The 23,486-nt window shown below is 45.7% G+C and overlaps 1 non-coding gene across 1 annotated transcript; it reads left to right on the top strand.

The window, feature by feature from the left end:
* Positions 1-6,580: 6,580 nt before the first annotated feature.
* LOC132653453 (U6 spliceosomal RNA) lies at positions 6,581-6,687 on the top strand. Its single transcript, XR_009591192.1, has one exon. It is a non-coding gene; the product is annotated as a U6 spliceosomal RNA (small nuclear RNA).
* The last annotated feature ends 16,799 nt before the right edge of the window (positions 6,688-23,486 follow it).

The following is a 23,486-nucleotide window of genomic DNA, read 5'->3' as shown; positions in this document are numbered from 1 at the left end:
CTTACATCATGGTTTCACATCCCTTTTGCTATCCAAATCATGTGGTTTGCCTTAATTCTTCATCAAGTGGGAAATTGCCAGTTGTCTTACTTTTTATAGAAAAAATTCCCAATTATCTCTATTCAAAAGGGCCAGTCATCAAGCTCATGGAACAGAAATGTACAGAATAAAAATTTACTCTTGTCTCCCGAGTGTCTCCCACAGCTGCTCTCTATGTTCTAGAGAGGTCAGGAGGGAGCATGTCGGTAGAGTTGCACTTCCTGCCGGTGCAGCGGGCCCACAGGAGGTGAAACGTGGGACTTCCCCTGCAGAGATCACCCTGAATGCAGACACAACTCAGTTCCCTGTGAGAAAGCCGATTGTCACACCCTGACCCAGCATCACCCAGCCCGGTGATGGTTGGCTCAGGCCTTGAGCTTTCTCCCTAGCCAAGGCCTCATGCCAGGCTGAGCCTAGCCCTTTGGGGTGGGGTAGGATTCTCATCTCCACTTACTTGGCCTCCTACCCAGCTGAGCTGCTCTCTTCCTGGTATCCTGTAGGCCAGAAAGTCCAAAAGAAACAGACACAAACCTCCTACGCATTACTGTAATTTCCATGGCTACACCAAAAAATGGGAAACAGGTGAAAGTAATTTTAATAACATATTTTATTTAACCCAATACAGTCAAGAGCTTACTGCCCCGTGGAATCAGTGCTAAACTGCCACTGATGCACTTCCTTTCTCTGCAAGGACTCTCTTGTTCCCTACAGAAGACCCTTGGGCACTTCTCCACCCAAAGCATCGGCTAGCTCTCAGTGACCACGTGAGTCCTGGGTCTGCAGTGCTGAAAATTGAAACCCGGGGCTATGTCAAAATGGCCTATGCAATTTCAAATACAAAATCAATATTGAGCTCATCTTCTAAATGTCCCAACTCAAAGCCGGCACTAGTGATGCAGACCTGTAACCCTAGCTACTGGGGAAGCTAAAGCAAGAAGAATCCAAGTTCAAGGCCATCCTGGGTAACTTAGTGAGACCATGTCCTAAAATCTTAAATTTATTTATGTTATCTATGAGTCTGTGTGCTCAAACAGGCACATTCCATAGTACATGTGGGGAGGTCAGAAAACTTGTGAGAGTCAGTTCTCTTCTTTTATCATGTGAATTCCTAGGATTGCACTCGGGTTGTCAAGCTTGGCAGTAGGTACTTTTAACCTGCTGAAACATCTTTCTAGTTCCATATCCTAAAATTTTAAGGAGTGAAAATGAGGGCTAAAGAGGTAGTTGAATGGTAGAGCGATTGTCTAGTCTGCCCAAAGCCCTAAGGCCAATTCCTAGTATCAAAACCCAAAACAAAACAAAATCAGACACTTATTTCACTGTTTTCCCCCTCTTGACGTCCCTGGCTGTTTAGCATGGCAGAACGGCACCAGCCCAGCCTAGTCACTGCGTTTACATGGAAAAGTGAATATACAATCACACACTCTACAATGCCCCAAGCCTCTGTGGCCTGGGTGCCTGTGGCTGGCTACTGCATGCATGGTATGTAAGAGAGACAGACAGAGTCAAGAGAGTCAGATATGCACCTAAGGAGGGAAGGAGAGAAAGCAGGAAAGAGAACTTCGGGGATGACTTAGAGGTGCGCTCAGCAACTGACTGAGTCCAAGAGACTAAGTGGGGCAAGGACACTGATTGGGTGATAGGGTACGGGATGCCCCTGAGGAGAATAAGAACTATAGGTGGAACAGAAGACAAGTGGTCTCAGGGGAGCCTCCGGGAGCCTGCAGGTGCTGAGAACCCTTGCAGAATCACACAGACTCTTGCCTCTTGCAATTCCTGATCTGACAGGCTTGCAGGGTTCTTGTACCAGAGTTTCAGACAGGTGTAAAAACTGCACCTCGCCCTAATGACCATGCGGCTGTAGTTCAGAGACAGCGAGAGGCAGGTTCAGCTCTGAGCACTGCAGGAAATAGTCAGGCTATGTGTGTAAGTATGTGGCCTCTCGGGCAACAAGGCTTCAATTGGTGCCCCAGGCTGTATAATTTTCTTTGGAGGAAAACAATGAATGAACACGTGGGTCATGGCATTCCTGGAAGCAATGGCACATCCTTACCAGCAAAAGGGACCTAGGGAACACATGCCACACTCCACCTCCACTGATAAGCAGTCACCAAAGACAACTGTCCAGACACAGCAACACAGATGGAACCTCAAACTGGATTCCACTGGAAGGAGACCCAGACAGCCCTTCTCTATAGTTCAGGACCTCAAGAACAGACTCATAGTAGACTGAGCCCAAACACTCACAGAAAAGATAACGGAAAAGCAAGCCTAATTAGGATGGGTCCACATGCATCTTGGCCAGCATTTAGACGTGGCCTGTGGGTTCCTGAAATACAGGCATTAGCCTAGCTTCCTCCAGGGGTCACTCAGTGGGTAGAGAACAGGGTGGACAGTCAGGAAATTAGGAAATTGTGAGTTTCCGAGTTGTTCCAAGTGAGCAACAACCAGCTGACATGCCCATCCTTGGGGTTGGGGCACATGAGTCCACATCCTGCCAGCAGCATTGTAATGAAACTTAATGATATGGTTGCAAATCTCATCACTGAGGACAAGAGTGGTTACTAGCTGCAGCCCTGTAAAATAAAGATGCAGACAATGGCTGCTTTTGTGCCTGGGATAGGGGCACACAGAGGCAAAAACTCCGTCTGGGCAGCTGCTTTCTGCCCCTCTATCAGTCATTTTCCTCACCGCTGCAAAGGAATACCTGGCAGAGGCAACTTAGAAGGAAGGGGTCGTTTTAACTCACAGGTTGAGGGTAGAGTCCCTAATGGTGGGAAAATCGTGGTGGCAAGAACTTGAGGCTGCTGGCCACAGTTTCCCAGCTGGGAAGCAGCAAGCTAGGACTCATCTCACTCTCTCCTTTTCATTCAGTCCAGGAGTGCAGCCAACAAGATGGTGTTAACCACAGCCGGTCTGCACCCCCCAGCTAACCACATCTGTAAACTTCCTCACAGACACACCCACAGAATAGGTGGTTTTACATCCTGGGAAGTTAATATTAATCATCGTATCTCTACTCTTGGTCTATCACTTTTAAGCTACAACCTTCTATACCATGTCTCCACGGCCATCTCACACTGCCAAATGCATTCAGCCCAACTTCAAAAGGCCCCAGAGTCCTTCACAGCTCCAAGACTGTTTAAAATGTGAATGTGTAGTCTCTTCCGAGACTCAGGCAATCTTAACTGCAAACTCCACAACATCAAAAAAATAAATTACATATTTCCAACATGCAATGACATAGCGCAAAAACTCCCAATCCAAAGGGTGGAGTAAAACATGCAAGAAATATTGCACCAAAGCAAAACTGAAAACCAATAGGGCAAAGACCAGAGGCTGTAGCTTCATGTCCACTATGTTGAGCTTCTGATGAAATCACCTGGGTTCCAAAGGGCTCAAATAGCTCTGTCATTTAGCATTGGAGGATACAGAATTCATCGCCTCTTCTTGGGCCAAATCCATTTCATATATAAATCAGTTCCAAAGGCCCAAGAACCTCACGACCAGGAAGAAGGTAACTGGGAGAAGGCTCTGCAAGTAAAGCCTCACACCACTTCCAGGTCTCCCCACCATGGAGGAGCCTTGTCCTTCTGTAACTGTAAGCACAAAAATCTCTTCTATATGTTGCCTTCATTATAGTGTTTTATTGCAGCAACAGGAAAGTAACTTATACAGATCGTTGAAGAGAAAGCCCCTGCTACGTGCCGGGGAAATAGGAAAGTAATGTGGAAGAGTTTGAGACTTTGTGTTGTCAGCAGAGCTCACCGAGCCATTCTGTTGGAAATCTGGGAGACCAGAATGTCAAAAAAAAATGTGTACAGTGAACGGGCAGCAAGACTGCTTCACCTAAACTTCCAACAAAGAGCACCACCAACTTGGGATCAAGTGTTAAATATCCAAGACTGTGCAGCATGTTCTCACGCACATGATCTCTTCAACATTTATGCTTCCCTCCCACTTCACAACTTTAACCCACTCATAATTCTTCTTCATCAAACTTCATATTTTCATGTCTTTTTGCACTCTCTCACTTTATGTCTCAATAAAAACAGTGAGCAGAAGTCAAGCCACAATCTGTAGGCTACATTGTCTTGAAATTTCCTCCAAAACCATGCTGATCTGTGTTTTTATTTCACCCTCGCTTGAGTTCTCATAACCCAGAATGAGGCCAAATTATTTGTCAGAATATTACTTCAGCACATCTAGCCCAGTTCCCAACAGATTCCTTGTTCCCCTGTGAAATTTATAGGCTAGGCTCCCTCTATCTGCACTTCTCTTGACATTCTTGTCTTCCAAAAGCCCAACTGGATGACCCAACAAGCTCTACTTACAGTACAAAATCCAAAATTCTTCCACATTACTCCTGAAAATAAGTTCCAAAGGTCTAAGAGCCACAGGGTCATGAATAATCGTACTCCTAGCACAAATTTTCTCTATTAGCTGCCTGTGGAAAAACACCTGATAAAAGAAACGTGGGGGGGGGTTGGCTCACAGTTTGAGGGTGCAGTCCCTCATGGCAGAGAAGTCATGTTAGCAGGGGCCTGAGAAAGATGATCACATTACATCCTCAAATGAGAAGCAAAAAAAGATGAAACTACTGGTTCTCAGCTCACATTCTTCATTCTGTTCAGAAACCCTGCTTATGGAATGGTCCTGCCAGGACTTAGGGAGAACTTTCAACCTAAACTAAATTAATCTAGTTCCTTCCTAGACATGACCAGAAGTTTGTTTACTCAGTGGTAGTAATCCTAGGCCCTCTTCAGTTAAGGCTATTAGCAAGCACATTGGGTAAGTGGACAGTGATCCTCAGCCCGAGTGACCCTCAGCTCTTTGTCACCTTGAACATTCCCACCAAGAAGGTACCTGGGTAGAATGGAATATAGAGATCCAGATGTCACGCCAAGAGGCAGTCCCATGTGGTTTGTTGCATTAGGTGCAATGAGACAGAGCTCTAAGGAACTGAGACACCAGGAGAGCATTAACCTACTCAAGGAATCTCAGCAAGCACTATCCCTGATGGCTTAATTCCTTACAGGACTGCAGCAAGCGAACAAAAGCACCCTCTTGATGCGTTGTCTGCTGTCATAGGTGGACACGTGGCCTAGAACCCAGCTATCATGAGGGAGCTTGTACCTTTGTAACCAGAGGATGGATTCTCATTGTCCACAGTCAGATCTAGCCTAGAGAGGTATGTCACATGAGCCTTACACCCTTCACCCTACACTAATCCAGGAGGACCACAGACACACCACATGATCCTCAAACCTTTTATCCCACTGCTGTACCCAGGGACTAGAGTACCATGTATACAACATCTGAGCCTCTCTCATCCTTCAGCCGTGTCCACTGGAGGACAACAGACAAGGCAAGGATATCTCACAGCACAGCATGTAGCCAGGCAGACAGCAAATAGAGAACTGATATATTGAAGCAGAGATCCCAGCCAGTCACTGCAGCCAGGGGGAACTTGGATGATGTCAGACTTATTTTGCATGGGCTGGGAAGCCACAGAGTGGGCTAGAGTGGCTTAGGGTGGGGGAGAGGCAGAGTCTAGTGATACGTTGCATAGGAAATGGGCTGCAGGGCCGGGGAGATGGCTCAGGAAAGAAGGTGCACTTGTGCGCACACCTGACAACCTGAGCTCAATTCTAAGATAGCACTAGGTGACAGGAGAGAACTGATTCATTAGAGTTGTCTTCTGACTTCCACATGAACACACTAGCACACCTGTACACACACACACACACTTATTAAAAACTATAAAAAGAAATAAAATTTAAAAGGAGCTGGAGTTACAGTGCTAAGAGCAAACCCACAGCTACTTCTGTCTCTATCCATCAACATCCTCACCTACCAGGGATGATAGAAGCTCACTGGTTTAGATGGTTCCCAGCCATCTCCTTCTCTGCATCAGGCCCCACTCTGCCCCAGCCACTGAGAACTTCTGTCTCTGAACATGCCCCATGCCTCAGCAACACCACCTCAGATGCCCCCTCTGCTGGGCTTCCTGCTCACCACTGCAGCCCAAGTGAGGCCCCACCTTGGCCCATGATGCCCTGACCCTTATAACTTGCATGCCTTCCGCATCTCCAGGATGCTGTCGTTACTCCTGCTAGATTTTAGAACAAAGTTTAAAATAGACCCAGAGTCATACTGACCTTCAAGCACAGAGCTCATGAGAAGGTCTAACACAGAAACTTTAGCCTGCCCAGGGAGAGCACAGGGCAGACTTTCAGCTCTTGTCTTAACCACTGCTCTATTGCTGTGAATTGCCACCATGACCATGACAAAGGTTTGGTCTATTATCATCATGGCAGGGAGCACGGCAGCATGCAGCAGGTGCTAAGGCAGTAGCTGAGAGCTCCATCTTGATCTAGAGACAGACAGACAGATTGAGAGAGACTGTCTATGGGTTTGTCATAGACTTTTAAAACGTCAAAGTCCACCCCTAGTGGCACACTTCTCCAACAAGGCCACACCTCCTAATCCTTTCGAATAGCTCCACTCCCTAGTGACTAAGCATTCAAATACATAAACAGTGCTTGCTTTGGCAGTACATATACTAAAATTGGAAGAATCCAGAGAAGATTAGCATGGCCCCTGTGCAAGGATGGCAGGCAAATTCTTGAAGACTTCCATATTTTTGTTCAGAAAGGATGACGTCAAAGTATCACTATTTGCAGATGATAGGATAGTATACGTGAGTGACCCCCAAAATTCAACCAGAGAACTCCTTCAGCTGATAAACACTTTCAGCAAAGTGGCTGGATACAAAATTAACTAAAAAAAAATCAATAGCTCTCCTGGATATGAAAGACAAATGGGCTGAGAAAGAAATTAGAGAAACTACGCCCTTCACAATTGCCACTAATAACATAAAGTACCTTGGTATGACTCTGACCAACCAAGTGAAAGACCTGTTTGAAAAAATAACTCAAGTCTCTGAAGAAAGAAATTGAAGAAGATATCAGAAGATGGAAAGATCTCCCATGTTCATGGATCAGTAGGATTAACATAGTGAAAACATAGTGACCTTCAAGCACAGAGCTTGGCCATCCTACCAAAAGCAATCTACAGATTCAATGCAATTTCCATCAAAATACCAACACAATTCTTTATAAAACTTGAAAGAACAATTCTCAACTTCATGTGGAAAACAAACAAACAAGCAAAAAAAAAAAACCCAGAATTGCTAAAACAATCCTGTATAACAACAGATCATCTGGAGGTATCTCCTCTCCATCCAGGATCTCTAGCTGTACTACAGAACAATACTAATAAAAACTGCATGGTACTGGCATAGAAACAGAATGATGGATCAAAGGAATTGAACAGAAGACCCAGAAATAAACCCACATACCTACAGATACTTGATTTTTGACAAACAATCCAAACAATACAATGGAAAAAAGACAGCATCTTCAACAAATGGTGCTGGTCCAACTGGATGTCTACATGTAGAAAAATATCACCCTGCACAAAACTAAAGTCCAAGTGGATCAAGGACCTCAACATAATACCAGACCACTAAATCTGTTAGAAGAAAAAGTGGGGAACATCCTTGAACTCATTGGCACAGGAGACAACTTCCTGAACAGAACACCAACAGCACAGGCTCTAAGATCAACAATCAATAAATGGGACCTCATGAAACTGAAAAGCTTCTGTAAAGCAAAGGATACTGTCAATGGAACAAAATGACAGCCTACAGATTGGGAAATGATCTTCACAACCCTATATCTGACAGAGGGATAATATCCAGTATATATAAAGAACTAAAGAAGCTGAAAAGCAGCAAACCAAGTAATCCAATTTAAAAAATGGGGAACACAGCTAAATTCTCTGTAGAGGACTATTGAATGGCAGAAAAACACTTAAAGAAATGCTCAATGACCAATGTCCTTCGTTATCAAGGGAAATGCAAATCAAAACAACCTTGAGATTTCACCTTACACCCATCAGAATGGCTAAGTCAAAAACTCAAGTGACAACACATGCTGGAGAGGATGTTGAGAAATGAGAACCCTCCTTCATTGCTAGTGGGAATGTAAACTTGTACAACCACTTTGGAAATCAATCTGATGCTTTCTCAGACAATTAGGAATAGTGCTACCTCAAGATCCAGCTATACCACTCCTAGTCATATATCCAAAATATGCTCAAGTACACAAGGACATTTGCTCAACCATGTTCATAGCAGCTTTATTCATAATAGCCAGAATCTGGAAACAACCCAGATGTCCCTCAATGGAGGAGCAGATACAGAAATTGTGGTCCATTTATACAATGGAATACTACTCAGCAATTAAAAATAAGGAAATCATGAAATTTGCAGGCAAATGGTGGGATCTAGAAAAGATCAACCTGAATGAGGTATCCCAGAAAGACACACATGGTATATACTCACTTATAAGTGGATACTAGACCTATAAGACAGGATAAATATAATAAAATCTGCACACCCAAAGAAGATAAACAAGAAAAAGAGGACCCCGGGTAAGATGATCAGTCCATACTCCGATAGGCAAATGAGACAGACATTGTAAGAGGGAGAAAAGAGGGAACAGGACAAGAGCCTACCACAGAGAGCCTCTGAAAGACACTACCCAGCAGGGTATCAAAGCAGATGCTGAAACTCATAGCCAAATTTTGGGCAGAGTACAGGAAATCTTATGAAAGAAGTAGGAGACAGAAAGACCTGGAGGGGACAGGAGCTCCACAATAAAAGCAAAATAACCAAAATATCTGGGCCCAGGGGTCTTTTCTGAGACTGATACTCAACCATGCATGGAGATAACCTAGAACCCCTGCACAGATGTAGCCCATGGCAGCTCAGTCTCCAAGTAGGTTCCCTATAAGGGATATAAGAAAGTAAGTAAGGGGAATAGGGACTGTCTGTGACATGAACTCAGTGGCTGGCTCTTTGATCACCTGCCCCTGAGTGGGAGCAGCTTTACCAGGTCAGAGGAAGACAATGTAGCCAATCCTGATGAGACCTGATAGGCTAGGGTCAGATGGAAGGGGAGGAGGACCTCCCATATCAGTGGATTAGAGAGGGGAATTGGAGCACATGAGGGAGGGAGAGTGGGATTGGGAGGAAATGAAGGAGGGAGCTACAGCTGGGATACAAAGTGAATAAACTATAATCAAAAAATCTGAAACTAAGATACTTTTAAAAGAAACAAATACATGAGCAGTGGAGGCCATTCTTATTCAAACTACCACAGGTCCCTTGTGGATAGATAGGGAGGCAGAAGTGGTGTGCTGCAAGAAAGTGAGTCCAAGCTTGGCTGTCATCATCAAACTAAACTAAGAAACAGTTTTTCTTGTAGTTCAGCCTAAAACTAAGTATTTGAAAAGGACTTTCTGGGTCAGGATCCCCCAGAAGAACAACAGGCCTCATTAGTTTGGGATATGATGGTAGCTGCTTGTTCTGCCTCTCTGTCTAGGGCTTTGCCATGTTGAATGGCTTGTTCCCAGTGGTCAGGGACAGACTCCCATCTATGTGACATGATGGTGATGCCCTGCATCATTAGCTCTTCCAGCTCTGTCCACAGTCCTGAATCAGGGTTTGAGGTCTCCAAGTCCTGCCTGTCACAGTCTCTCTGAGAACAGGAAGTTCCTCCCAACATGGATGAAGAATACTAGAAACATGGTGGAGGGTGTGCATGTGTGTGTGTGTGTGTGTGTGTGTGTGTGTGTGTGTGTGCATTTATGTGTGCACATGTGCATGCATGTTCTTGTATACACATGATTTGTACATACAACGGTTTATATTCTAGTGATTCCTTTCTGGATCAATGAGACAAAGAGAAAATACACAAAAGATCTGATTAGCCTGTGGCTGACAAAGGAACTGAATAAAAGTTGCGACCCCAGGAGGGTGTAAACCCTGAGATTTTAAGTGCACAACTTCATCAGCTGCTTTGGACACAGTGGTAAAGATCATCAATGGGCACCACACCAATACTGGGCCCACATAGACACAGCAGCAGAAGAGAGTGCAAGTGGCCATGGGTGAGGAGGATGTAAGCCAAGTGGGCCTTGCTCCATGAGACAAAAACCTATGCTGCCTTGTTAGAGGGCAGACTGACCAGATGTGAGCTTCCCATCCCACACAACCCCAATACAGCTGCTGAAGTGCTGACCAACAGCATGGGCAGGAATTCTGGGAGGAGATTCTTGGGGCTCTTTAGAGGCCACCCTCTGTTCTTGCCCAGCACCATCACCCACAGCTGCACAGAGTCTTGCAAAACCTCAGCACTCTCAGGCTGGTCCACAGAGGAGAGACCCTCACAGCAAGTGTCTTAATTGGCTAAGGAATTTCAGCTCTGCTCTCTGCTGCTTCGAGGGAGCAGGTGGACAAGCAGTGTGCTCTGCGTCTCTCTGGGATGAAGAGAAACCTCTGAGGCTGTCGGGTTGTCACTCACAGTGAACACTGGCATGTACAGTTCAGCTTCCTTGGCATATTCTCCAGATACTCGTGGCCCGACCATACTTAAAAATCATGAAGCGGTCATCCATGATGCTCCTCATTCCATCTTGATCAGCCACCCAGCCAGGCCTGCCAGAGCCATCAGGACATGCAAAGCAGGGGAAAGGAGGGAGCTATGGCTCGTCTCCATTCCTGATGCTTCGTGCATGCTGGCTCCGGAGGATATGCAAATACAGTCACAACAGCAAGAACACAGGAATGCTTAACGGGGATGCTTTCCTGTGATTTTTTAAGTTCCTAGAGAGCTCTGCCCTGCGGACACCTGGAGGATCCCGATGTAACTCAGTCACTATGGCCACCCTTATCCCTTCCCCATCAAGAGCCTCCACCACCTCCTCCATTCAGCTTGGAGAGAGTGTACCCTCCCCCTCACCCAGCCCCTGAACACCCAACAGGCAACCATCATATCCTGGGGCATCAGAAAGTCATGAAAGTACAGTGAGTGTCCATTCTTTTCACTTTAAAAAATAATAATAATTAACAACTGCACTGCACTGCTGGTAGAAGGCTGGAGGTATGTTGCAACAGCAGGTGAGTTGTGTCTTTAGTCAGATTGTTCCCACACCAACCAGGGCATGGAATGAATGTGGAAGATGCAGCAGGGGGCAAGGGCACAGGGCAGCAAAAGGAGCAGAGACAGAGGAAGTTGTTGGTAGAAGATTTCAGCATCCTTAGAGGGAGGAGTCAGGTAAATGGAAAACCCCGGTGTGACTGGGGCCCTGCATGCTCTGTCTGCTGCCTATGTCTACCTCGTGATGGTGTCTGTGCTACTGTAGAAGCAACGCACGCTGCTGGTGAGATGAGGATTTCTATCTCAGGAGCCACACCCTGGGAGAAGGTGCCTCGGACCATGTGGGGACTCTGAACAGTCAAGGCCACTGGGAGGATCAGCAATAAGAAAAGGCTCCTGCTTTTGGAATCAGCAACTATGGTTCTGAAGACCACGTAGCCCACAAGGCTGTGGTGTACTGCTAGAGGCATTTTAAATAAATGAGAAGGTCCTCTGCCTTCTGTAACAGAACTGACACAATGCTTCTCTAGGGCCACTGAGGTCGGGCTCCGACTGAGATGTAGAACCCAAAGGAATGTTAGTAGCTTCTTTTCAAGTCCTGGAAATGCCAAATGTGGGTAAGGGCAGAAGCCCCACCCTCTGCAAGCTACTGATAGAATGATATTGGCAGCCATCACCCAGGGCTCAGGGCTTTGGGTGCTCTGGGACTCCATGCCTCCTCTCTACACTCTGAGCTCTTGCTGGACTGGCCCCCATCCTCTGCCTCCATCCTGAGGTCATCAGGCTGCTGGCCATCTCCCCGATCCCTGAGGAGCTCAAGAATCATACACATAATCTTCTGACCAAAATCCATCCATTAGCAGTTCCCAGAAAAAGCCAAATGGTGGCATGAACCTGTGGCTAACCGGACAGTAGAAACATGGCCATTGTAGGCAAACCATATCCTCAATCCCCCCTGACCCCAGCACTTTGAGAGGCTGGTGAAGTCTTCAGTGTGTGGTGAGCCTGAGTTGCATCCTGAAAAGGCAGACAAGCACAAGGCCTACATTATATGCTAAATCAATAGTTTCTATTACATGTCTTTTGTTAAAGCAGAGAAATAAAAAGTGCTTTTCCTTCCATAGGAAGCAGGAAGCGACAGCTCAGGTTGTCACAACTTTTTTCCAGTGGTAAAATGCACAAAAATCAGTAAAAACTCCTCAATTAAATAATCACTGCATCCCGGGAATTAAGCTAAGCAGAACAATAGTTTGGGTTAAATAACTTTTTCCACATTGTTTGCTGTAGAGGCCAAGGTAAGGCTGACCCAGAGACTCTAGTCCACAGGGAACCCTTCTCAAGTTCCCCATCTAAAGCCATCAGATAAAGTCTCACTGGCTACACAATTTTGTGCTAGAGAAAGACAGTCAACACATCCTAAGTCGCTGACCACACCCCTGCGCCATCCTGAGATGTGCTGCCCCTTCCATTGTTGGGTTGCCTAGGCAGCGGGGCTGAGCCGCCTATCCTCAGCTAGTGGAGATGCCCTAGTGCACCTGCCGAGATTTCCATGCACTTCTGACTAAGTACCTCTCAGTTACACATGCCTTCAAACACTCAGAGCCACCCCGGGGTGGGCGTTAGCGGGATTTTGGAAATAGAGACACAGTTCCTTAAGTTATGGGAGGTGATGTCAAGGGGCAGCTGTTCCAGAGCACTCAGCTACACCCCGTTAAACACCCAGATCCCCTGCAATCTGTGTCACATCTTCAGAAGCCAGCTTGGCTTACCTCAAAGCCTCAGGGGTGTTATTGAATCCGAAAGGCAGCTGGGACAAAAAGCAAGGACAGAGTTCCCCAGCGGGAGGGGAGGGGCTGGACCCAAGCCAGACAGTAGCAGGCCACAGTGTTCTCTCAACCGCGTGCTCTTTTTCCCTGTCTGCTAGAACCTTAGAATAGATACCAACTTCTTAAAATGCAGAATGGTGGTCTCTACAGGCCTGTGCAGTGCAAGGCAGAGAGAAATGCAAATATCTGGGCACATTGTCAAACTGCTGTCCAGACGGGCTGCAGGAGTCAGGCCAATGCTGCTGCCCAGCACAACTGGGAAAGAAGCATTCACTCTTTCATTGACAAAGCTCCCTGAGTGCCAGCCATATGCCACGGCCCGTGTCAGGTGCTGGAATTTGCAAGAGTGTCCCAAGGATAACTTTACTCTGCATGTGACACTGTTTTCAGCACACTTTCCCAGCAGCAACCACTCAGCTTGTTCCAGGTACCTACACCCAGTTTTATTTTGAACCAATTAGCATGGCAACATTTTTCCCTGACAGCGAATTGTCCATAACCCATTTGATTGCTGCCCCCAGGCACTGTAGTAATATTCCTGAACGGATGGTAAAAGTTTTGTGCTAATATAACCTGGCCTACAAGTGACTCTGACAGAAGCTGAGTCTGTAATCAAAGCCTGTCTGAGAAATTAACAAGTAGGAATCACCAATTGGTTTTTGCTGAGGCATGCTTTTTCCTCAGCTCCACACACTAGGTAAAAACTGGGCTCTTCATGTTGAATTAATGAAACTCTTAAAAATTACCCGTATGGTGTAATGAATCTAGCAGTAGCTGCTGCTCCTGGGCTTCATGGGCTGAAACACCTATAAGTGGCCAAGTAAAGCATAAGAGGGACCTGGAGACACCTCAGTGTCTCAGAAGGCAAATTCTCAATCAAAACCGGGCACCCAGGATGGCTGCAGGCAGGAGTATTCCCAACACTGAACCACACGACGCATCTCACATCCATCAGGGCGCCATTCCAGGCCTACAGTAAGGTATAGCACGATGGAAGGTTTTCCCGGGGGCATTTCCATTTTAAGAAGGAGCAAAGGCAACATTACAGTCTCAACTGAGGATGTCCCTGAGCCTCAGATTTCCCAGCCCAACACAAACGATCCTCTGAGAACAACTGTGATCTATGAACATAGATGTTTACGACTATTGTCAAACCTGCAAACAAGAGACTCGTACCTGTGACTAGTGTTCTCAAAGGCTGCAGTGACGGCATCCTCTGCATGTTGGCAGAGAAAAACAGTCCCCCCAAAAAAATCAGTAAAGACATAGGATCCCTCCAAGGGAACAGAGATAGAAGTGTTCATTCTTATGAGGTAGGGGTGGGGTATGTTCTTGTGAGCAAATGTGTGCGTGTACCACTGTATGTTTACATATGTGTACATGCGTGTGGAGGCCAGGGGTCAACTGTACATGGTGATCCACAGGCTAAGCATCTCTCCTGCTTAGCTGAGACAAAGTTACACGATGCTGCTGGCTAGTGAGCCCCAGAGCTCTGTCAGTGTCCGGCTCCATGGGATTACTAGCACGAATGCCTGGATTTCTACATGGGTTCTGGGACTGGAATTCAGGTCCTCGTGCTTGCGCAGCAACACACTGAGCTATCTTCTCTACCGTGTCCTGTGATGTTGACAATTTCTCAATGTTAAAAAAAATATGTATTGCCATTCCCGAGATGATGATCCATTTTCTCACACTGTCTCAAAGCTGGGGCCCAGGCCTCCCAGGGAGAAGGGAGGGTGGCTGAAGACGTCTCTATTCCTCTCTTCGCTTTCTGTTTGGACAATTAGGTGTAACCAAGGAGCCACCTGGATCAGCCTCTGGCACTGGCTGCAGTGGCAGGCAGGAGCAGAGGGGAAGGTGGGTGGTGAGCTGGGCACGGCTGGTCTGTTTGAACCATAAACCAGTGAGTGTGGGCACAGTGGGGGAGGTGCAGGCCGTTAGAGGCAGTGATGACAGACAGAGGCAGGGGTGCACAGGCCTGTGATCACTGTCCTGCCTCGGGCAGCACCCAGGTGTTGGTGAGGCATGAAGGCAGGGCATGCAAAGACAGCCTCCAGAGAAAGCCCTGGAAAATCCCCAGACACCGCAGCTCCCACGGTAGGGCTGGTTTGCTGGATTTAAAAAAAAAAAAAAAAAAAGCCTACCAGCTGTCCAATCTAAAGAGCCGGGACTGCTCTGAACAGGGCCTCTGGTGAGGTAAGGGACAGACAAGGAGATGGCGGGTCCTGTGGATCTTCAAAGCAGTGTGAGTTTGGATGAGCCTTGCAGGAGGCAAGAGCTCAGGGTGCTTGGCTGAGAGCCTGGCTTTTCAAGGAAGCCTGGGTGATGCTTTTTGTTTATTAAAGACTTCATGCCCTAAATGTTTAGCTGTCGACAATGTACAGAGCATGTGTTTGCTCCCCACGGGCTCTTATTGTACTGCATGTTAGGTTAGTGTGGTAGAGCACAGTGGTCTACCCTGTCTATGTTTGTGTTTGAGAGCTCATTTGTCACCCACCAATAGTGACATTTCCAAGCTCCATAGCTGCTGTGTTCTGAGGATGAAGATGGGGCTGGGGTGGGGTGGGGTGGGCTGCCTCTGGCTGTTGTTGGCTAAGTCCATATTTGACCAATGAGAAAGTGAGAAAATAGTCACCTGAGCTCCATCAGCACCCACTATCTAGCCATCAGAAGAGAAACATGTAGTTCTGTGAAAGTCTGAGCACCCAACAGGCACAGATCTCACCTCTGAACCAGGGCCCTGCACTGTCCAGTGTTCCTTCATGTGCCAGGTGAGGCTGTATCTTCACTGAGCTGTCCGCAACAGCCTCATTCCCATGGAGCACTAGCAGCCCTCTGGGTTGCCAAGGAGGTCAGAGCAAACCTTAGTGAAGTATCACTCTCATCTGAATGACAGCTCTGAGAGTCCAGATGACTCACATGGGTATCACTAGCATAGTTCCTAGGCCATCTGTCTTCCTTTACTGAGCAGGTCAATCTCTATCTGTACATGTCTTAAGGATGGCATGAACTCGTCTCCTGAGCTGAAGGCAAGAAGAGAGCTGAATGAAGAGCTCAGGGAGACCCTACTAGTAGCCAGCCTCGATATGAAACACACTTGTACAACCCATCACTGTCTCCCACAATCTCAGTCCATCTGCACCTGTGCAGACACATTCATCATGGGCCAGCAAGACCTTCCTCTGCCTGCTGCAGGCAGGACTTGCACCCTTTCTTTAGTATCACCAGGCCCAGTCACTCAGAGACCTGTTGGAGTCTCCAAATCCTTCTGCAAAGAATTGGCTGGCAGTTGGCTTTCAGCCAGGCCAGGCTGTCTGAATTGGGAGGTAGGCAGTGGTAAGAGCTGGCTGAGATGGCTACAGATGGCTACCCAGGGCAGGAAGAGCTGGGGAAACAGGCATCTGAAGGGCAGAATAAACAGAAGACACAGAAGTACAAACAAGACCATGTAACACAGACAAGGCAAGGGGCAATGACCAGGCACAACTTCTCAGGAAAACCTGGTAGTGATAAGGCCACAAGGACTTCAAGAGACCCAAAACCAGAACTCAGCGGTGTGACTCAGGGGCAGTTGGAGGGCCACCGTCTGAAATCACAGATGTGTGGGAAGTGATCACAGTAGTCCTCTGGATCTGAGACACTGGCATTTTTCAAGTTATGTAAACACCAGCACAGCATCTGAAGAATGAACAAAGAAAAAGCCAGTCAGAGGGCAGAGGTCACAGAGAATATTTATGGGAAAAGAAATCAAGGAAGGTGTTAAAACAGAGCAAGAGGCAGCATGGGTGTGGTCTTAAACATCACCACATATTGCATGATAGCTACCTCAATCCGGAAGTAGATACCCAATGTACCAGCCCTCTTTTCTTCATGATAACAAAACACTTGACAGAAACATCAAATATGGAAGGCTTATGTAGGCTCAGAGTTTCAGGACACATGGCCCATCATGAGGAGGAAAGGGTTATGACAGGAACAGCTCCAGTGTATGAGCAACAGCCACTGTGTGAGGCAATGTCTCACATCCTGACAAACCGGAAAATGAACCAGACTGGAAACAGGACCTGATTTTGACACTCAGTGCCCTCCCTACTCTCCCTCCAGCTAGGCTCGACTTCTCATAGGCTTCAAGGCCTCCGAACAACCACTGCATTTCTCCAAGGGTAGCTACCTGTGAGATGACCACAGTCCTGAACACTCCCCACATGGCTACTACCAGAAGGGAGGGCAGCAGGGCTCGCTGTCTCTAGAGGGATGAAGAACAAAAGGTACCAGAGTTCAGATCACTGGCAAGTCCCTTACAAAGATGAGCCAACCCTTCTGTGTTCAGTGTCATTCTGCTGCTGTGATAAAACCATGACAAAAAACAATTTATAGAAGGGAGGGTTTGTTTTTGCTTACAATTCCAGAGGGAGAGTCCATTATGGAAGGGAAGACATGACAGCAAGCAGTCAAGACAGGGAACTGAGAGATCACATCTTTTTTAATAATCCAATTTACATCTCCCTCCCTCTTCTCCATGCAGTCCCACCCTTCCTACCGAATCCCCTCTCCCCTGTTTCTCAGGATAGGGGAGCCCCCTACCCAGAAGTCCCAGCTCATCTATTCACACATGGACTAAGTTTGCCTTCCTCCCCTGTAGCCTGGTAGGAAAATCCTATCATGGGGGAGTGATCAAAAGGCAGGCAACAGTCTGTGTCAGAGATATCCCCAACTCCCCTAACTAGTGGGTCGACATGAAGCCTAAGATGCCCATCAGACCTATCTTCTTGAGGTCTGTGCATTGTAGCATGCTAATCCTGTACTATATGACTAAAATCCATGTATAAGTGAGTGCACACCATGTGTGACTTTCTGAGTCTGTGTTACTTCACGCGAGATGTTCTTTTCTAGTTCCATCCATTTGCCTGCAAATTTCATGATTTCCTTGTTTTTAATTGCTGAGTAGTATTCCATTGTGTAAATGTACTACCGTTTCTTTATCCATTCTTCTGTTGAGGAACATCTAGGTTTCCAACTTCTGGCTATTATGAATAAAGCTGCTATGAACATGGTTGAGTAAATATCCTTGTATGGTGGAACATCTTTCGGAAGGTCACAAATCTATGGACCTAATAGATATCACCCAAACACAAAAGAATAGACTTTTTTCTAAGGATCTTCTCCAAAATTAACCATATAGTCAGGCACAAAGTGAACCTCAATGGACACATTAAAATTGAATTAACCCATTGTTCTTTATCAGATCACCATTGGTTAAAGCTAGACCTCAACAACAACAGAAATAACAAAAAGCCTTCTCACTTATGGAAACTGAAAAAAGAAAATCCCTGCTCAATGATCACTGGATGAGGGAAGAAATAAAGAAAAAAAATTAAATGAAAATGAGGCACAACTTCCCCAAACTTATGGGATTCCATGAAAGCAGTGATAAGAAGGTTCATAGCACTAAGTGCCTTCAGAGAGAAATTGGATACATCCCATATTAGCAACTTAATAGATCACCCGAAAGCTTTAGGAAGAAGAAGAAGAAGAAGAAGAAGAAGAAGAAGAAGAAGAAGAAGAAGAAGAAGAAGAAGAAGAAGAAGAAGAAAAGAGAAAAAGAAGAAAACACACCCAAGAGGAATAGACAGCAGGAAAAAAATCAAACTCAGGGCTGAAATCAATAAATTAGAAACAAAGAGAACAATACAAAGAATCAACAAAACCAAGAGTTGGCTCTGAAAAAATCAACAAGGTAGACAAACCCCTAGCCAAACTAACTAAAAGACAGAGAGACAGTACCCAACTTAACAAAATCAGAAATGAAAAGGGGAACAAAAAAACAGACACTGAGAAAATCTAAAGAATCATTAGATCTTACTTCAAAGGTTTATATTCCACAAAGTTGGAAAATATAAAGAAAATGGATGATTTTCTTGATATATTTTACCTACCAAAATTAAATCAAGAGCAGGTAAAGAGGTCTTTTTTCTTTTCTTTTTTCTTTTATCCTTTTTTTTCTTTTTTACAACTTATTCATTACATATTCTGATTGATGCCCCCTCCCTCAACTCCTCCCAGTCCCACCCTCCCTTCCTCTTCCCTATATCCCCTTCTCCTAATCCACTGAAACTGGGAGTTCTCTTCCTCTGCGTCTGCCCATATCAAGTCTCATCAGGACTACCTGGATCCTCTTCCTCTGTGGCCTGGCAAGGCTGCCTTGCCAGGGGCAAGTGATCAAAGAACAGGTAATCAAGTTCATGACAGGCAGTCCCTGCTTCCCTTACTCAAGAATCCACATGGAAACTGAACTGCCAATTGGCTACATCTGAGCAGGGGTCCTCTCTGTGCATGGTCCTCGGTTTGCATCAGTCTCTGAAGGACCCCCGGGGCTCAGGGGTTTTTTAGCTTTGTTGGTCTCCTTGTGGGGCTCCTGTCCCCTCCATGTCCTTCTTTCCACCCTTTCTTCGATAAGACTCTCTGTGCTCTGTCCAAACTTTGTCTGTGAGTCTCAGCATCTGCTTCAATCCCCTGTTGAGTTGAGTCTTTCAGAGGACCCTCTATAGTAGGCTCCCATCCTGTTTCCTCACTTCCACTGCTTCTGGTGTCTATCCTGTTTGCCATTCTGAATGAGATTTAAGCATCCTTCTGAGGGTTGCGGATTTTAATATGGCTTTCCAATACTATACAGCTAGTATCCACTTATAAGTGAGTGTATGTCATGCGTATCTTTCTGTTTCTGGACTACCTCACTCAGGATGATCTTTTCTATTCTATCCATTTGTCTGCAAAATTTCATGATTTCCTTGTTTCTAATAGCTGAGTATTATTCCATTGTGTAAATGTGCCACAATTTAGAAACAGACTGGTGGATCACTGGAATCAAATTGAAGACCCAGAAAAAAACCCACACATCTGGGAACACCTTATTTTTAATACAACATGCCACTCCCACTGGACAGCTAACACAGTAAGAAGAGGGGAAAGAAGGAAGAAAGAAAGGGAAGAAGGGAGGGAGAGAGGAAGTAAAGGAAGGAGAGGGAGAAGAAAAAGGGAGGAAGCTGTAGTACCAGGAGCAGAAGGCACTCTCACTCTTTACTTATTTCCTGGCATTATCAGCACAAGTGTCCTCTGGCCCGAATTGATTTTGCGGATTCTACTTCCATAATGCTACCTCTTGCCTTCTGGTCTCTTTCTTCTCATCTGCAAACAAGGAGTTGTTCTCTCTGTGTGTGAGACCCTGCAAGTAAGTGAACATGCAAGAAGTGAACTTACTCCAAGTCAGAGGATTCCACACTTTCCCCTGCCAATTAAATACCATGGATGTATTTATTATAATCATAGAGTCATTGTACAATCAGACATCTAAAACTGTTTTGTAATCCTATAGCTAACTGGTAGTACCTACATGATGATGCCTGCTTGAATGTCTGTACATCCTGCCTCCTCAGGAGAACCCTCCTGAAAACCAGTTTTAGTGTTATAGTGATCCCATTCAAAGCCCTGAACTGAACCCTTGCTTCCAAGAAGTGTCCAATCTAGATATCAAGGTGAGAAGTATTTTTTAACTATAAAAACAAAGTGTTGAAATGAAGGTTTGTGGTACCAAAATACCGATAGTAACAGATGATTCAACAACAATGAACTTGGAAGATGACTGTTTCTACACAGGAAGTGACAATGGAAGGGGGTAGGTGGAGGAGAAGAAGGAGGGAGGCAGGGGTGGGAGGTTTGTGGTAGAAGAAAATAGAGAGCAATGGAGGAACAGAAGGGGGGATACAGAGAAGAAGGGAAAAGGAAGTGGGAATGGAAAGAGGAAGCAGATATGGGATAAGGGTGTGTCCATGTGTTTGTCATTTCTTCATTCCATTGACACCCCATTCATGTTTCACAACATCACAGCTTGCCTGTTCTCTGTGTTCTAGTCCTCCATGCAGAGGGAATGACATTGACTGGCAGTCTGGCAACAGGCTAGTCAGGAAAACATGAGGAAGCCTGGCTGAAGAGAGGGGACAAAGCCAAGGAGGGTGAGTGTCCTGAAAGACGGTTTAAGGAAGGTACAATTAGGAGCAGGTGGTAGATGGGAGGCCTTGGCTTGGAGGGATGTTCTGAACACAAAGGAAAGTCCCAGACAGGGATGTTGTCTGAACTCTAGAGGCACCTCCTTCCTCAGAACAGAAGCCTCCGTGTCATCAACTGAAGAAAGAGTTTAGTAATCTAGAGTCTCCATGCCACCAACTTTGGACATCTTCATGACCAAAGCTCCACAGTTCATCTTAAAGGGCAGCAAAGACATTAGAGGGTACAAGAGAACACAGAGGAGGTTTGGTGTCTGCTCTGGTTCTTTCCTGGTCTCTTACCTAGCTGAAGGATGAACTGATGCTTTGGACGGGAGAACCAATGTTCAGAAGAAATGGAGTTGGCCAGGGTGGACATAGAGATAGAGGGAAGTAAAGGGCTAGACAGGCCACAGTAGGCTGGCTATTGGCGGGAGCTCAGCTTCAGAATTATTGTGTAGATAATAGGATCAGGAAGGCCTCACAGGAAAATTCCCTCCCTCATACACACTCACATACATACAGGGTCAATTGTGGGTGGGGACCTAGAGAGTCCTGGCAGGGAATCAACCCACCAACATACAGGCCTGGCCAGTCAGGAACAGTGGGACCTGGAGGGGGGCTGGTACAGAAGTAATTCATTGTCTCAGTGTTTCTGTTCCATACAGGTACACTGAAATATTAAGAAAGGTGGGACAGGCTTTGGCAGCACGTAGTTCAGCATATTTCCAAAAGCATGTGCAATATTGCGGCATGCATATGACGGGAAGGACATGCGATGCCTCTAGAAATCCCCCTCCACTGGGAAGGGGAAGACCCATGTGAGAGATCATGGTAGGGAGTCACACTCTGGCAAGATGTTCTTGCCGAAGAAAGTGGGAATGTTGGCCACTGGGTACACAGTGGGTGGGGTGGTACCTTCCGCTTTCCACTGGCTAAATTGAAACTGTGCCATCCTAATGAGATATTCACACAGTACAGGAAATAGAGTATTGACATCAGGAAGAAGGGAGGGATCCTAGGAAGGATGGCACTTGAGCTCTGATATGAAAGTGGAAGAATTGTTCAGCAGGCACAGAGGCAACCCAGAGAGCCCCAGGAGCGACATTGGTGATGTAGCAACGACTGCTGAGAAGACAGGGATGAAGACAAAATCATAGGCTCATGAGTGCAGGTCCAAGATGATGCCCCACAGGGTGGAGCCAGCCCGAGCTCAGGCCAACTGACATTCAAATCCATAGTATCAGAGTTGTGGCAGCCCTCTGTTGGATGTAGGGCTGGTGAAGATCCTTTCCCAATCTGTTGTTCCCAGGCTGTTGTTTTGTTCTGATGACAGTGTCCTTTGCTTTACAGAAGCCTTTCAGTTTCATGAGGTCTCAAAGCCTGACTTGTTGGTGTTCTGTTCAGGAAGTTGTCTCCTGTGCCAATGAGTTCAAGGCTCTTCCCCCCATTTTCTTCCAACAGATTTAATGTGAGTGGTTTTATGTTGAGATATTTGATCCACTTGGACTTTAATTTTTGTATATGGTGATAGGTCTATTTGCATTTATCTACATGTAGACATCCAGTTAGACCAGCAACATTTGTTGAAAATTCTATCTATTTTCCATTGTAGGGTTTTGGTGTCTTTGTCAAAAATCAGGTGTCCGTAGAAGTGTGAGTTTATTTATGGGTCTCCGATTTGATTTCAATGATCCACCATTCTGTTTCTATGCCAGTGCCATACAGTTTTTATTATGATTGCTCTATAGTACAGCTTGAGATCAGGGATAGAGATACCTCCAGAAGATATTTTATTGTAGAGGATTGTTTTAGCTGGGTTTTTTGTTTTTCCATATGAAGTTGAGAATTGTTCTTTCAAGGTCTATAAAAAATTGTGTTGGTATTTTGATGGAAATTGCATTGAATCTGTAGAGTGCTTTTGGTAAGATGGCCATTTTTACTATTAATCCTACCGAGTCATGAACAGAGAAGATCTTTCCATCTAGAGGATTAATATCCAGAATATATATAAAAAAATCAAGAAATTAGACACCAACAAACCAAATAATCTAATTAAAAATGGGGTACAGAGCTAAGCAAAGAAGTCTCAGAGAGAAGAAATATGGAATGGCAGAGAAACAGCTAAAGAAATGCTCAACACCCTCAGTCATCAGGTAAATGCAAATCAAAACAACTCTGAGATTCCATCTCACACAGGTCAGAATGGTTAAGATCAAAAATTCAAAATATGTTCCTTGTATCCCTGATCTCTCCAAGACTTTAAACATGAATGGATGTTGGATTTTGTCAAATGCTTTTTCAGCATCTAAGGAGATTATCATGTGGTTTTTATTTTCTTTCAGTTTGTTAATATGGAGGATCACATTAATGGATTTCTGTATATTGAACCACCCCTGCATACCTGGGATGAAGCCTACTTGGTCATAGTGGATGATATCTTTGATGTGATCTTGTATTCAGTTTGCAAGTATTTTGTTGAGTATTTTTGCATCAATGTTTTGGACTTGGGGAGGGGCATGCGTGAAGAAGGGGGTGGGAAGGTGGATTCAGGAGGGGAGGAGGGAGGGGCT

This window comes from Meriones unguiculatus, chromosome 3 (assembly GCF_030254825.1).
Source record: "Meriones unguiculatus strain TT.TT164.6M chromosome 3, Bangor_MerUng_6.1, whole genome shotgun sequence".
NCBI classification, from domain to species: domain Eukaryota; kingdom Metazoa; phylum Chordata; class Mammalia; order Rodentia; family Muridae; genus Meriones; species Meriones unguiculatus.
Note: the sequence above shows the minus strand (reverse complement) of the source record. Positions and strands in the feature narration are given on the sequence as shown.